General features: G+C 44.3%; 1 protein-coding gene and 1 long non-coding RNA gene across 3 annotated transcripts in view; one reads left to right on the forward strand and one right to left on the reverse strand.

Moving 5' to 3' along the window:
- LOC136791619 (uncharacterized) overlaps positions 1–1,494 on the reverse strand; it is a 38,907-nt gene extending 37,413 nt beyond the window's left edge. The window contains exon 1 of the long non-coding RNA XR_010833978.1: positions 1,360–1,494. This is a non-coding gene — a long non-coding RNA (uncharacterized lncRNA). The remainder of the gene's footprint in view (positions 1–1,359) is intronic.
- Positions 1,495–2,294: 800 nt separating this feature from the next.
- SLC6A1 (solute carrier family 6 member 1) overlaps positions 2,295–12,941 on the forward strand; it is a 59,582-nt gene continuing 48,935 nt past the window's right edge. Inside the window, exon 1 of one of the 2 annotated variants that reach the window (XM_048051892.2) lies at positions 2,295–2,453. The gene's annotated coding sequence lies outside the window, so the exon portion shown is untranslated. Of the gene's footprint in view, positions 2,454–3,747; positions 4,028–12,941 lie in introns of those variants that run through there. The other variant, XM_013187719.3, reaches the window with a different exon arrangement.

Genomic DNA, 12,941 nt, shown 5'->3' on the forward strand with positions numbered 1-12,941 from the left:
TAAACAGAAGCTCCATTTTCTTAGATGTTTATAAGGCATTCTGCAGGATACAACAGCATTACAAATCAGATAGTAAGTTCAGTGGAGAGACGGATATCTTTATGTGTAGGTACCAAGAGCAGTATAGCTATCAAGTGTCAAGAGCACCACAAGCTTGTGCAGTCTGAACTAAAATCCATGGTGTATACTGGCTGGTTAGACTAGACTTGATACTTCAATTTTAGCTTGGACAAGTCTGTGTGCCTTGTGAGTCAGTATAACTGCAGCCCCCCAAATCTCTGGGTTATGATGACGGAGCAGTAGCAGAAGTCCATGAACTATAGCATGACATACAGTATTAAGCAGAACTTTCCACCGGACTCTGTCACAGCTTTCCTAGCAACTAAATCTTAAATAGTTAGAGATTATGACTGCCTCCAAAACAAATTACAGACTTCTTCCTTTCAAGGGATGTAGTCAGGAAAGCTGTAGATTGGAAGGATGGGTCAGAAGGGAAGGAAGTACGGGCTAGCATTTTGGCTCTGTGATACTATGGTACCTGTTCCCAAGCACATTTTTTTTAGTAGGGTACTTTTAACTTTCCAAAAGTCTCAGGGATCATAACCTGAGCAAACTGCATCAAGGTGATCTTGAGATCTCCTGTCCTAATAAAATTGCACTGAAATGCAGATCGCATGCAGTGACCAGCTCACAAACAACAATTTGGAAACAACTGTGCTAGGTTGCTCTGCACAGTGTTGGCTGTTAATGGAATTTGCCACAGAATTTATTTCCCTAATGCTGAGTTATTCTGCAAAGTTGTAACTTTCATGTAAAAAGAAATGTATAGCCCTAGCATAAGTATTCCCTGTAATTAATGAGCAACAGTGTTAAAGTCTGCTAACATTTTCTACATTAAAATTCACAAGAAAATCATTCACGATTCTGAGCAATCTGGCAACCTATTCATAACTAGTTGGGTTTCAAAATGGCAATTAGCCATTTTGTGAGATGTATCCTCTCTACCTGCAATTTCTAGTAGTAAACATAAGTGTTTGTTTGTATTGCTATGTGATGAGCATGTGTTAAACGTTATTTCACGCGTAATACTTAACTTCACAAAGAACAATGTAGAAATTAAGAAAACAGGAAAAAAAAATGGTGTGGGTTCATAACCCACATAAATAGTAAATAATAACAAAAACAAACAAACAAACAACAACAACAAAAAAAAACCACCTCCAGGGCCTGCTTGGGAGGAAAAGAGGGCCAGGTCTTCCTGACTTGTCAAATGGACACTACAATGCACATTGCTGTTTCTGTTGCCAGTTTTGTGTACCAACAGTTACATGTAGCCAACAGATGTTAGCAGGTACTTACAGGAGCTGTGTTTTAGTGCAGGAACTGTACAGGACGGGATATGGGATTGACTCCTTTAAAACAAAAATGAGTACTTTAATCCTGCAGCCAGAGAAACCAGTTTGTCTTGAAAAACTCTCTAGAGAACGTTCTTTTGGTTCAATCCTCTGACCATTTGTCACCACCACTCACTCATTTCAGGCAGCTACCTGGGAAAGCCCAATGTCTTTTCTTCTAGCTGTTAACACTAACGGCTGTCTGTGGCTGTCCTTGGTGGGACACAGGAGAGCATCTGCTCTGCAAGCTGTGGGACAAGGCAGCGTGGATCCAGCGTGTCCCCACCGCGGTGACCTCGCCGGCTTGTGTCCCCACCGGTGAAGATGCCCTCCGGGGTGAGCTGGCCGGGGATTTCTGACTGGAAATCCTACAGTGAGAAGGTGTCGTGCTGAAAGGGGTGCTTTCAGCTTCACTGTTTTCTTTCTCCCCTTCCTCCCAGGAAGGGGGTGATCCTGACCATTTCTTTTCGTACACTTTGAGGTTTTGGGAGAAGTTTGGAAGCATAGCTGTCTCAGCATTTCCAAAACACGGTTCTAAGCTCTCCTGTTTGAAACAACTTTCCACGTAGAAACACCGAAAAACATGGTTGGAGAGCGGTCAGTGTGTCAAGCAGACCCCAGACTCGCGGTTCTTGACTTCTCTATTCAACTTTCGGTAACTCAGCCGGGGGGAATCCGGCAATCGCCGAGCCGCGAGGGAGCGGAGCCCCGCGGCGGCTCTGCCTGGGGCGGACGAGGGGGCAGGGGCGAGTCGGTGAGCGGGGCCGCCTCCACGCAGGGGTTTAGGGGGCTCAGGGGGGCGGCTGAGGGGGGCCGTTGGCAGCCGTTGCCCCCCCAGCGCTCCCTCTCCTCAGGGGCGGAGTGAGGGCGGGCAGGGGCGGCGCGGACCCGGCCCCGCTGCTGCGCGGCCGCTGCTGCGCGGGGAGGGAGCGGCGGGCGCCGAGCTTCAAATGAACATTACCGGCGCTCGGCGAGGGCAGCGCCGGCGGCTCGGCCCTGTTGGCGGCGTTAGCGGCAGCACCTCATCCTCACCCTCACCTTCCTCCGCCACGGCGGCAGGTAGGCTGTGCGCGTCTAGCGTGCCAACTTCCAGCCTTGCAGCCTTCCCCGCCGCGGCGGCTCCCTGAGGCGAGGCGGGGCGCGGGGCGCGGGGCGGGGGCCGTGAGGTGAATCCCGCCGGGAGCAGGGCGGTGGCGGGCGGCCGCCTGTTGCCGCCGTGCCGGTGGCGGTCGGGGCGCTTCGTTTCTCGCCGCTGCCCGAGAGCTTTGAGCCCTCGGAGCTTTGCCATCTGCGGGTGCGCCCCTGCCCGCGGACGGGAGGAGAAAGGCGGGGCTGGGGGCTGCGGGGCGCTCCCCGCGGCTCCGCGCCCTCGTTCCGGCGGAGGGCTTCACCTCGTCCCAATAAAAGTTATTTCCAGGGCGGGGAGTGTTTTGTTTTCTTTCGTTTAGCCTTAAATGTGCCGGAGTGCTCTTAGCCCCGAACGGAGCCTGGGTTTGCAAGCGCCAAGCGCCGGTCCGCGTTTCCAGCTTGTTGAGAACGTATTTGAAGGTTGAGTTACAATTTCAGCTCACGTATTACATTTGCACAGTTCCTTTGGAACTTGCCTAAACGGCCTTTTCAACAGAGTAGAGTGAACTTGAAAGAAAACGGGGTCAGGCGTAGATCCCGGGCATCAAACCCTTCTCAGGTCCCAGAAATAGGCTGGGGAGCAGCACGGTTCCTGCTCTCCGCACACACTGCTCGTTTCGTATCTCGTTGGCATTTCTGACAGCCCCTGCAGCCCATCAACCAAACGGTTTTAGCTTAGTTTACTGCAACAAACATGGTTTCTAAGCCTGTGTTCTTACGCAATTGTATTAGTCGTCCTTGACTCTAAGGGGCTTGAGGTTCTGGTGGAGGTTGTGGTTGGTCTTAAAATAGTAAACTCTGTTTAGCGCAAGCTTTTTCTCTTCCCAGTTTTAGGGTTTAGATTTGTAGAAAAGACGATGACTGTGAGGGAGCATGCTGGGGAGAAATAATGAGCTTGGATATTGAAAAAGGTTAAGGGGTATGTTTTATTTTCAATGTTCTGTACTGGACACAATGGAGTTCTTAAGTTATTGTCTGTCTCGTGAAGTCTGCAAACAAGAACTGACAAATATTTTTCTCCCAGTAAGTGGGTCAGATGATAACATTTTCTATTGGACCTTGTACTTCTGTATTGGACAGCTTTGGTTGCTAAGTAGCTATGAATTTCTAATCCCAAAGTAAATGATGTCATAATGACATCACCACGTCCTTTCACTTGATTGATTCTCATAAGAGAACAGTAATGAGATTTGATATACATGTCCCATCTCTTTAATATTCTTCCTCTGCTTCAGGGGATTTCCTGACCTGCCTGGCAAATTCCAATGAATCGCAGTGAGCTCTAGTAAAAAGACATTGCTTTGGAGACTGGGTGGAACATTAAAGGGACAGTGGCTGATCCTGGTCGCCTCCAAACCCAAGGAACTTGGCAGCTAATATTTTCCGTGTGGAAATCTAGAAATGAAGGACAGCAATATAAAACCTGGAGTTTTTAAATTGACTTGCAGGTGCTAAGGGGACTTGAATTTCAAAGACGCTCAGCTTGTAGAATTGGCTTTAATTGGGTATGTGGAGCTTCAGCACTTCTCAGGACCAAGTCACTTAATGTGTGTGAATCTGAATGCTTTAGATGGGGCAGGGGAACAGGGAAAACATAAGCTGACATCTTCAGTTGCTAAAATAAATTTAGTCATAAGGGTAAGTAGGTGAAATAAGTCAGAAATTGCCGTGTTAGTACTGTTAGGATTTTTTTTTAAAGGTAACATTGTTTAACCATTGGTAAGCTTGGGGCATTTTAATATGAACATTGCCATCATAAGAAACTCCTTGTAGCAGAGTTCTAAATCTCTGGAGTACGTGGAATGTGTAACAACCTGATGTTCTGTGTTTCTTCAGAGGCTAAAGGTATAAAGGATGTCATTTGGTGATGATCAGGTGTTTTTACAGCTTATCTTTATCGTGTGTTTGTTCATATGATCTGGGGTCTGCGTAATTACTAGGCATTTTTGTTCGTGATAAATAGCTGTGTTGTGATAATTGACTTATTCATACCCAAAGAGTCTGAAATATTCTAGGTAGGGCTGTGCAGGTTTTGTGTGTGTGTAAATCTCCCTATTTCACATGAATGTGGAAATGGGGAAAAACAAAGCAATTCTAATGTCTGCCTTGTTCAATACGTAGTTTTGTTTGATAAAGTTAAATGCTGAGTCTGCCTCTGGCATTCCGGGGCTGCATCCTCTGATCGCGTTTGATTCCTGAATATTGTGGGTCACTACAAATGCATTGCGAAAGTAAGCACCAATTTCTTTGCAAGCAAATCGGTGGTTAATGTGTTTGCTAAAGGTACTGGCTGCTGATGTGATGCTTCTATTATTGCTAAAATACTGCAGCGCTGATGGCACTATTAAGTATAGCACAGTAGTAATTGAACATGAGGATTGTGAACAAGTGAAGTAGGAAGGTGGTGGGGGAAGAGGTTTTTGACTATATTTAAATCTATTCATTGTGTAAGGGCAATCCAAGCTACAGATGCCAAAAGGAAATTTCTAAATAATCTGTAAGAATTCTGCAGTCATCGTCCTATCTGCAGTGACAAATTTCCACAAGCTTTAGATGCTTTCTGAGATGACTCAAGTATGAACAAGTGATTTGGAAAAAAAAAATTTATCTCTGAGGAGAATCCTTGGTGACAATTTCTTTTCATGTTATCTTAGGATTTTCTACTTACCATGACTACTTCTAACTCAGGCTCGCATTAAATGTTGGAAGTGAAAAATGAATTTGGACTTGGGGACATATCTGTGCCTTTCAACTGCATGTTAGATGGTCATCTGTGACATTTGCATGGTTGTGCTTTTAATACGGTGACACATTTGGTTACATAAAATGCAGAAAGCGGTGCACCTCAAAGCCTTTCTGAACGCTTGTAATGCAAGGTTGATGCTGCAGTCCTGACCTCTTTGAACAGGCAATGACAGTGCAGACGTGGCCAAACAGAGAGACGGTGAGCACTTCCACTGCCATGACAGATCTCGCCTTAAAAGACAAGGTCAGTTGTTGCAGTGGTTCGGTAAAGCAACGGACGAGGCAACAAAGTCTTTTGTTGTGCGAATAGCAATAAGAAATGCAGACTTCAGACTTCTGCTATCAACCCTAAGATTAAGCTGTGTTCAAATCACAGGTGAATTATCTGGTATCTGGCTTGAGAAAACAACAGTTGATTTGATATTAGTGAAATTCTAGTGCCTGAGATGCGTTGTTTCCCTGCTTCCAGAGGTATGTCCTTTTGGCTGTCGGTGTAAGGATAGCTCATGTCTCAGCTTTGTCTTTTGTTGTAAGCTTTGTGTCAGAATGGACTGAAGTACCAAGTGGATTATTGACCTTTTTTACTTATATTTTAAAGAGGAAAATAATACGCACATATCTGAGACTTCCACAGGCCACTTGTGTTTTATAAAAGAAATGCCAGCAGTTACGTATTTGAAATGTGTTTTGCTCAGTCAAATTGAAAGAGATCCTGAAAAGCAAATCCATCCACACCTGGATCTCCTTTACCATTGAAAAACCTCTGCTAGCTGCATGGAGTGCTGTTTTAACAATGCAGGCAGGATTTGGTCCCTGACATAAGAGAAAACAAACATTTTTTAAAAGTGTCTTTGTACCGGTACTCTCCTTTCAGTTATGAGTGAATTTGAAGAAAGAAAATCCCATAGTGTAGCATGAAGAACAAACTGTTTCCAAGAAGAAACCCTTTGGCTTTCGCCCAAATGTGTTTTGCAGTAGTCTTAACTGTTCAAAAGCTGGCCGACAGTCCAGGTAGAGAATGCAGAAGATAATGTCCACGTCCTCTGCAGACTGAGTGCTAAAGGCTGCCCTCAGATGCACTGGTGGAGCTGGAGCAACGTTGGCGTGAGTGGTCATGCTCTGGCTTTACCCCAGAAAGAGACCCATCCCATTCATATTTAAATTCTGGTATTTCTGTGGTACTACTCTAATCAGACTTAAATGTGCAGAAAATACCACTTCCTCGACAATAATTCTGCTTTGTACTGGGTTAATTACAGCTTTTCACTACAAAAGATGCTACAGGGAACCCACGAGGCATAGCAGGTGCGAGTCCTTTGACTTCAGCTGTAATTGCTGCACTGCTTTGAGTAATCACTTTCGTGTCTCAGAAGTCCTGTGTTTATCTTACTCTGTAGGAATTCTGATGTGCCACTGTTGTCTGCAGAAATCTAAAAGAAATAAAATCAAATCCAGATGTCAGCCTTACACGCTGTAGCTAAACCTCCATATTAGATATGACAAGGTTTAAGTTAGGCATGCTGAGGCATCAATTGTTCCAAAAATCACTTCACATCATGAAATCACTTCTGAAAATTCATTGTCTAGAAATAGAAGTATTACTTAAGGATGATCAGGAGAGGTGTGTTTTTCTTTTTCTTTTTTTTTTTTTTTAAGCTAGAAAAATCTTGATTTATATATTTATTCTCATTTCTGTATTTTAAGAAATGTTGTTAGCAAACTTAATGCTGATTTTAGTCTGAAGTGCCATCTTAGAATTGTCTTTGCATAAATTAAATCTTTTCTGTACAAAGTAACTTAAAGTATGCTTAATTATTTTAATGTTCAATTAGCGATGTTATAATTATCCCTGCCCAAGGCAAGGGCATTGGAACTAGATGATATTTAAGTCCCCTCCAACACAAACCATTCTATGGTTCTGTAATGAAAAGCAGACAGTGAAAAATCAGCCCTTCTGATACCAAGTGTTTTCATATGCCTTCCAAGCAATGCCTACACAAGTTGAAGAACTTTGCAAAACTGTGTAAGGAGACCAAAATCTAGGGAAGGAGATGGGAAGGAAAAATCATGGTAGCTGTGAATAAATACACAACATTTTCATTTAAAAATATACCTTTTCAGTTACTGATCAGTGTATTTCTTTCAACAGGAACTAAAATTTCTTAATATCAGACAGATAATTCCCTTGAATTCTGCTTGTGCAAGAAATTACTCTCCCCGAAGTAAAATAGGTACAACTAAGCTCAAGATACAAGCTATTTTCTCAGGGAAGTTTGCTCAGCATATTCATCACTTTTGAGTAGTTGTTGGAGGGGAGGGAGAAAGTTTGTGCTGTCACTTTTCTCCTTATATCGCCTTTCTCCTTCAATTTGCCCTTGAAGGTGAAGGGCACACACCAGCACCTCTTCATCAGCCTGAGCCCTGGAACTGGTTAATTTGGGGTTCAGTGGTGGAGCTTAGGGGAAGGGGCTTGCTTCTTGTGGTGGTTTGGGGTTTTTTGCTCGTTTGAGTCTGACAACTGGTACACTGATTAAAGAAAATATTTTTCTCTGTCTAGGTGATATTGCTATTTAACACATCTTAATTTCAGGCTCTGCCAACTGTTTTCCCACTGCACGACTATTTTCTCGGTGAAGCTGAGATGAAATGAGGCAGCTGTTTTAAAACAAGTGTCACACGAATAAAACATGGCCTCCAGTTGTGGTTACAACAAGTGGGCACTGTTCAGTATTCCTCTCTCTACCTCTTTTGTTTTTAAAGGCTAATGAAAGCCTAAGGAGATGTTCACAAAACCACACGAGCACAAGTCCTCATTATTGCACTGATGATGAGCCATGATGCTGGAGGTTTTGCGTGCTGCATCTTTGCCTTCTGTAAATGTTACACATAGCAGGAAGGGAGAGATAAAGTGACACAGATGCTTTAATTATGATTTGATTACAGAACAGCCAGAGGAGTCTATTCTGAGGAATGTGCAATTAGATAAAATTTTTAGGACTAGTTAACCTCTGAAAATAAAACTATCTGGGATAATCTGAAGTGTGCTTTTACATTCAGAAAGATTATCGTTCCGCAAGAATCTTGCCTTTAGTGTGATAGATCATCTCTAGCTTACCAGATGTGTCTCAAGGTAATACAATGTCATCTTCTTCCTCAGTTGCACCTGGTTTGCTTCACCCAGCAGTCCCAGCTTAGTGTCTACTGCTGGTCATGTGTGCGAGGGTGGCACAGAGCCTGCATTTGAACTGGGAGCAGGCAGCCATCCCTGGGCCGAAGCACAAGACAAGAGGAGCATTTTAAGCATTCTTGGAGCACCTCTTCTTTTCCTTTTAAGGACTAAAAGCTTCTCAATCTCACGAGCAAGAGAACTGGAGTTGTGTAAACTTGTTATGCGTGTTCCGAAGGGAAGACGTAGCAGGAAAACTCCCCGCCTTTTGCTCTTGCAAACTACGTAATAACAGAAAACCACAGTTTAATAGTTAAAATATTAAGCTTCTTTGTGGGTTTAAATGATACAAGTTCCATTGATTTCACTAGCTGTCAAACACAAGTAAACAATTCAAAATCTGTCCAGAGCTAAATAGCAGCATGCCTTCAGCCTAAAACTTAAAGACAGTTAAACCTTAAGTTACATCCTTGGATAGTAATCATGTTGTCTTCACTTTTCAGAAAGGAGCTTGCCCATATCAGGCATGCAGTTGATTAAATGGTGGCTTGCACCTGTCAGCTGGGGAACAAGGAGGTGAGAGCACAAGCTGTGGTGCAGGTCAGGAGGGATTCAGGTGGCAAACAGTGGAAGTTTTTCTTCTATTTTCTGTAGAATGTATACCACTTCTGCTTTAAAATCCTTCTTCAAGAGTAACATCAGTTGCTCTCCCTGAACTACTTCTCTCCAGCCCAAAAGAGCAGGTCCGGCCGGGGCCCTCCAGACTCCAGCTGGAGATGTGGCGTTTGGTTGGAGTCTCCAGCATGCACGAGACCTGCTCTTCCCTCTGTTCACGGAGGCCATGTGAGACTGGGCTTTGCTGATCTTGACGCTTGGATGCTTTCTGAATGCTCTTACAACCCTCCACCCAGTATTGGCTGGCTTCATTCATCTCGCTGACATGTCTGTTCCAAAGCCTGACCTTGAGTGCCTTCAACAGCAAGGGGGACACCTGCTACTGATCGGGGCCAAGGCAGCTGGAAAAGACTGTGTCCAAGGTGCTTAAAGCTTACTGCCCTTTCTGAAAAGGTGCTGAGCACAATTAAGCTAAAGAGTAGCTAAAGCTGGACTGTGTTCAATAGCCTGTCAGCCTCCTTTGTCAGTCATAAGGGCACTTCCTAGTGTAGTGTCTTTAACACTTCTTTTTAAGAGCCCTGAAACCCTGCAACTTTGAAGCCTCTCTGTTTGTACTGACCCGTGTGTATTTCAGGGTGACAAAACCACTAGCTAGCAACTTAGGGATAATTTGTCAGGGGTCACTTTAACAAATCAGGTTATTTGTTTTCTGCCTGACATTCTCTGGTTGGTGACTAAGAGAAATTTTGCATTGAGCTGTGCAGAGCATAACGATGCTGCTGTAATGCTTTGTAGAAACGCTTAAGCACTAAATACCTCCCACCTTCCCCACCCCCCAAAAAAGAGTGGGGTTACTGGTAGAGAAAGCTTCTCTGAAGTATCTAGGGACAATTTTATATGAAGTAAATAGAGACTGTATTATAAAGACTATAAATTTTGATAATAGCCCTTTAGAACTTCAGTAATGGACATAAAAATTAGAAATGAAATTATTTTCTTGAACTCTGCAGATAGTGACAAACGCGATCCTTTTCAACAATAAAGATAGATCTTGCTATCCATCTATTGCAACGTTACTCTGATAGAAGATTACCCGTTACAAAACCATCCCTCAGCAGCAAACTTCACGAGCTGACTGTTATTTTGTCAGGAATTAAAAGGCTAGAGCAAATTGGCACTACGTTCATCTCCCCTAATGAAGACAGTTATATAAGCGTTGCTTCCCCTTAGCTGATTGAATTGTATCTCCCATGCCGCTTCTTGCTTTCCATGTTGCTTATAGATTAGCAAAGCAGAGTTAGCTGTATTTTCTGCTTTTCTTGTATCTATTCTTGAGGCTTATTAGCACAAAGTAGCTCTGAGCCGTGGCTTGGACACCAGAGATTCTGAAAGGCTCCAATAGCCATAATAACGGAGCTGGATGAAGGATGCTGGTTGCCATGGGAACGGTGCATGTGCCACACAAGATAATGTAACTGCTGTAGTGCAGAGAGCCGTGCTGCATATTGATTGCAAGATTTCTTCAATTCCTTATAAATTTGGGGCTTTGCACTCTCTGTTCCACCCAGCAAGTGAGAGGAGCTTAGCAGCTGGACTAAATCCAGAGGGGTTTTTGCTGATTTGAAAAAAGTTGGCTTTTTTTATGTGAGGGGAGAGGAGGGGGTCCCAAATGCTTGAGATGATTGCTCAGTTTACAGCCTGTCCTTGTGGAGCTGACAGCGACCTAAGTGTTATGTTAAATGGGATTACTGGAGCAGTGGAGCTGAGGCGCTGCGGGTGGGTGCCAGGAGTTAGGGGTGACAACAGAAGGCCCTGTGACCCTGCGTGCCCCTTGTGCGGGGTGTCACCCATGTCCCTGCCCGAGACTGGGCTTCCAGTCCGCAGATTGGTATGTGGTGTGTGTGGAAAATAAGGACGACACCAAGCCATTCTGCTCACCAGCTCCGATAGATCCAGCTTTGGCCTAGGCTTCGTGGGGATGACAGCTGTGCCAATATCAGCAGCCTGAAGGCTGCATCCCCAAAGAAGCAGCTCTGGAGGCCACTCTGTCCTATGATCTGATGGCACTGGAGCTGAACTTTTCCCTATACGATGTTTCACAGAGTGGCTTGTCCCCAGGACACCTGGCAGTGTGGTATGTCTCGATTGCTCTTGTTGGTAAGCAGCTGAAAAATTCCCCTGTTTTGGCTTGTTGAGGAGGAGTCTCACTAGTGGTGTAGCTGTGCAAAACTTTTGGGTGATGAAGAAATGTCAATCACTGATAGTCAGGAGGATGAAGGCAGTATTGGTCATTGGGGGAAGATAAACCAGGTGTTTTAATTTGGAGGAATTCTGCGTGAGCAGGACCACCCTTGGTTATGGTTTTGGGTGAAGTAGGGTTGTCATCTTCTATAAATATCTGAAAATCACGCTTTTGAGGTAGCATTGTCTCCCAGGTTGGCATAATTCTGGCGGGCTGCTAGAATTGTCTGCAGTGGTCAATATAAACGAATGAATCAGGACTGGATTTGATATCATTCTCCAGCCTAGGTTTTCTGGCTTCTGGAATAACAACACAAAACCTGTAATAATTAACCAAATAGGTCAGACCCTCGCTGGCATAAACGAGCGAAGGTCTGTTAGTGGTCTCATTTGTGAAGTGCAGCATCACTGCAGATAAACTCTTGCATGTGATCTCAATGAATGCTCATATTCTGCTTTGGGATCCTTCTTCCTTTGCTCGTGTGAGATCTGTGCTGCATTCATTCCTCAGCTGTGTAATTACTGATCCGATGGGGTCTTTTGAGATGATGTATGCTGCTTCATGCCTGCTTCACGCTATTTGAAACTCCAGCTGTTGTCTGTATCTAACTTGAATGCATCAGAACTTCAGGAACTGAGTTGGTGAGGCTTTCTGGGTCTGTGCTAAAGGTATTTATCCTGAAGGAGAGGCAGGTAACTCACAGTACGTGTGAGATATTATTTGTCAGAAACGTGGACACATTTAGAAACGCTAGGCTGCTGTGCCCTGGGGGCACTGATTGCAGGGTAGTGTGAGTTTGATCAGTACAGGTCAACTCAAATGCAGTGCTTCAAACATCCTTTCAGGGTTTTTTTTTTTCTTCACTACTCACCATTCCTGTTTTTGGGTCCAGCCACCACGTCCCTGCTGTGCCAATTCACAGACCTGTTTGTACAGGATCGGCTCCTCCAGAATTCCTCACAGCCAGTTTGTCATCTCTCCTATAATGCTTTAATGTTTTCTGGGATTATGTAATAGTTCAGGGGTGAAGTCTTAGTCTTTTTGGAAACAAAATATATGTTGAATTTAGCAAATGACCTAACAAGTGAACCTGGACATTAGGCATTGCCTTAGATGCCAGTAAGCCTCCTGCCTGAGTGAAACCTGCCTCTGGCAGCATCAGTCACCCCCCAGTTTGGGAAGCACTACAGCCACGCACAACACCTGGGGCTTCTCCTGCCCCACAAGCCCTTCGCAGGCAGCTCTTGCAGAAATGCAGCTTCAGACCTGTCGTGTGAACAGGAATTAGCCACTCGTATATATGTACATATGCACACACGCTGTACATGCATATACTCTACAATGCTGATCTTTTCCTCCTGTTAGTTACTTTCCTACTATCATTTGGTGATGTTTAAGATGATTGTGTGGATTAAACTGTGCTTCACTTAAGGCAGATGTGAACAGACTGAAATTGAGTGTCACTTGTAACTTCTGTTTTGACCTCCGCTGTGCGCCCAGCTGGAAACGGAGTGTCACAGTAATGAGGTGGTGATATGGCTCTGGGTGAACGTGTAGCGGTGGCACATTATTGTTTGTCACTTGTTTGCCCTTGGATGAAACATAATGCATCTTTTTCTTAAAGAAATACTCAGATTTTAACTATGGGCAT

Source organism: Anser cygnoides, chromosome 10, assembly GCF_040182565.1.
Source record: "Anser cygnoides isolate HZ-2024a breed goose chromosome 10, Taihu_goose_T2T_genome, whole genome shotgun sequence".
Taxonomy (NCBI): Eukaryota; Metazoa; Chordata; class Aves; order Anseriformes; family Anatidae; genus Anser; species Anser cygnoides.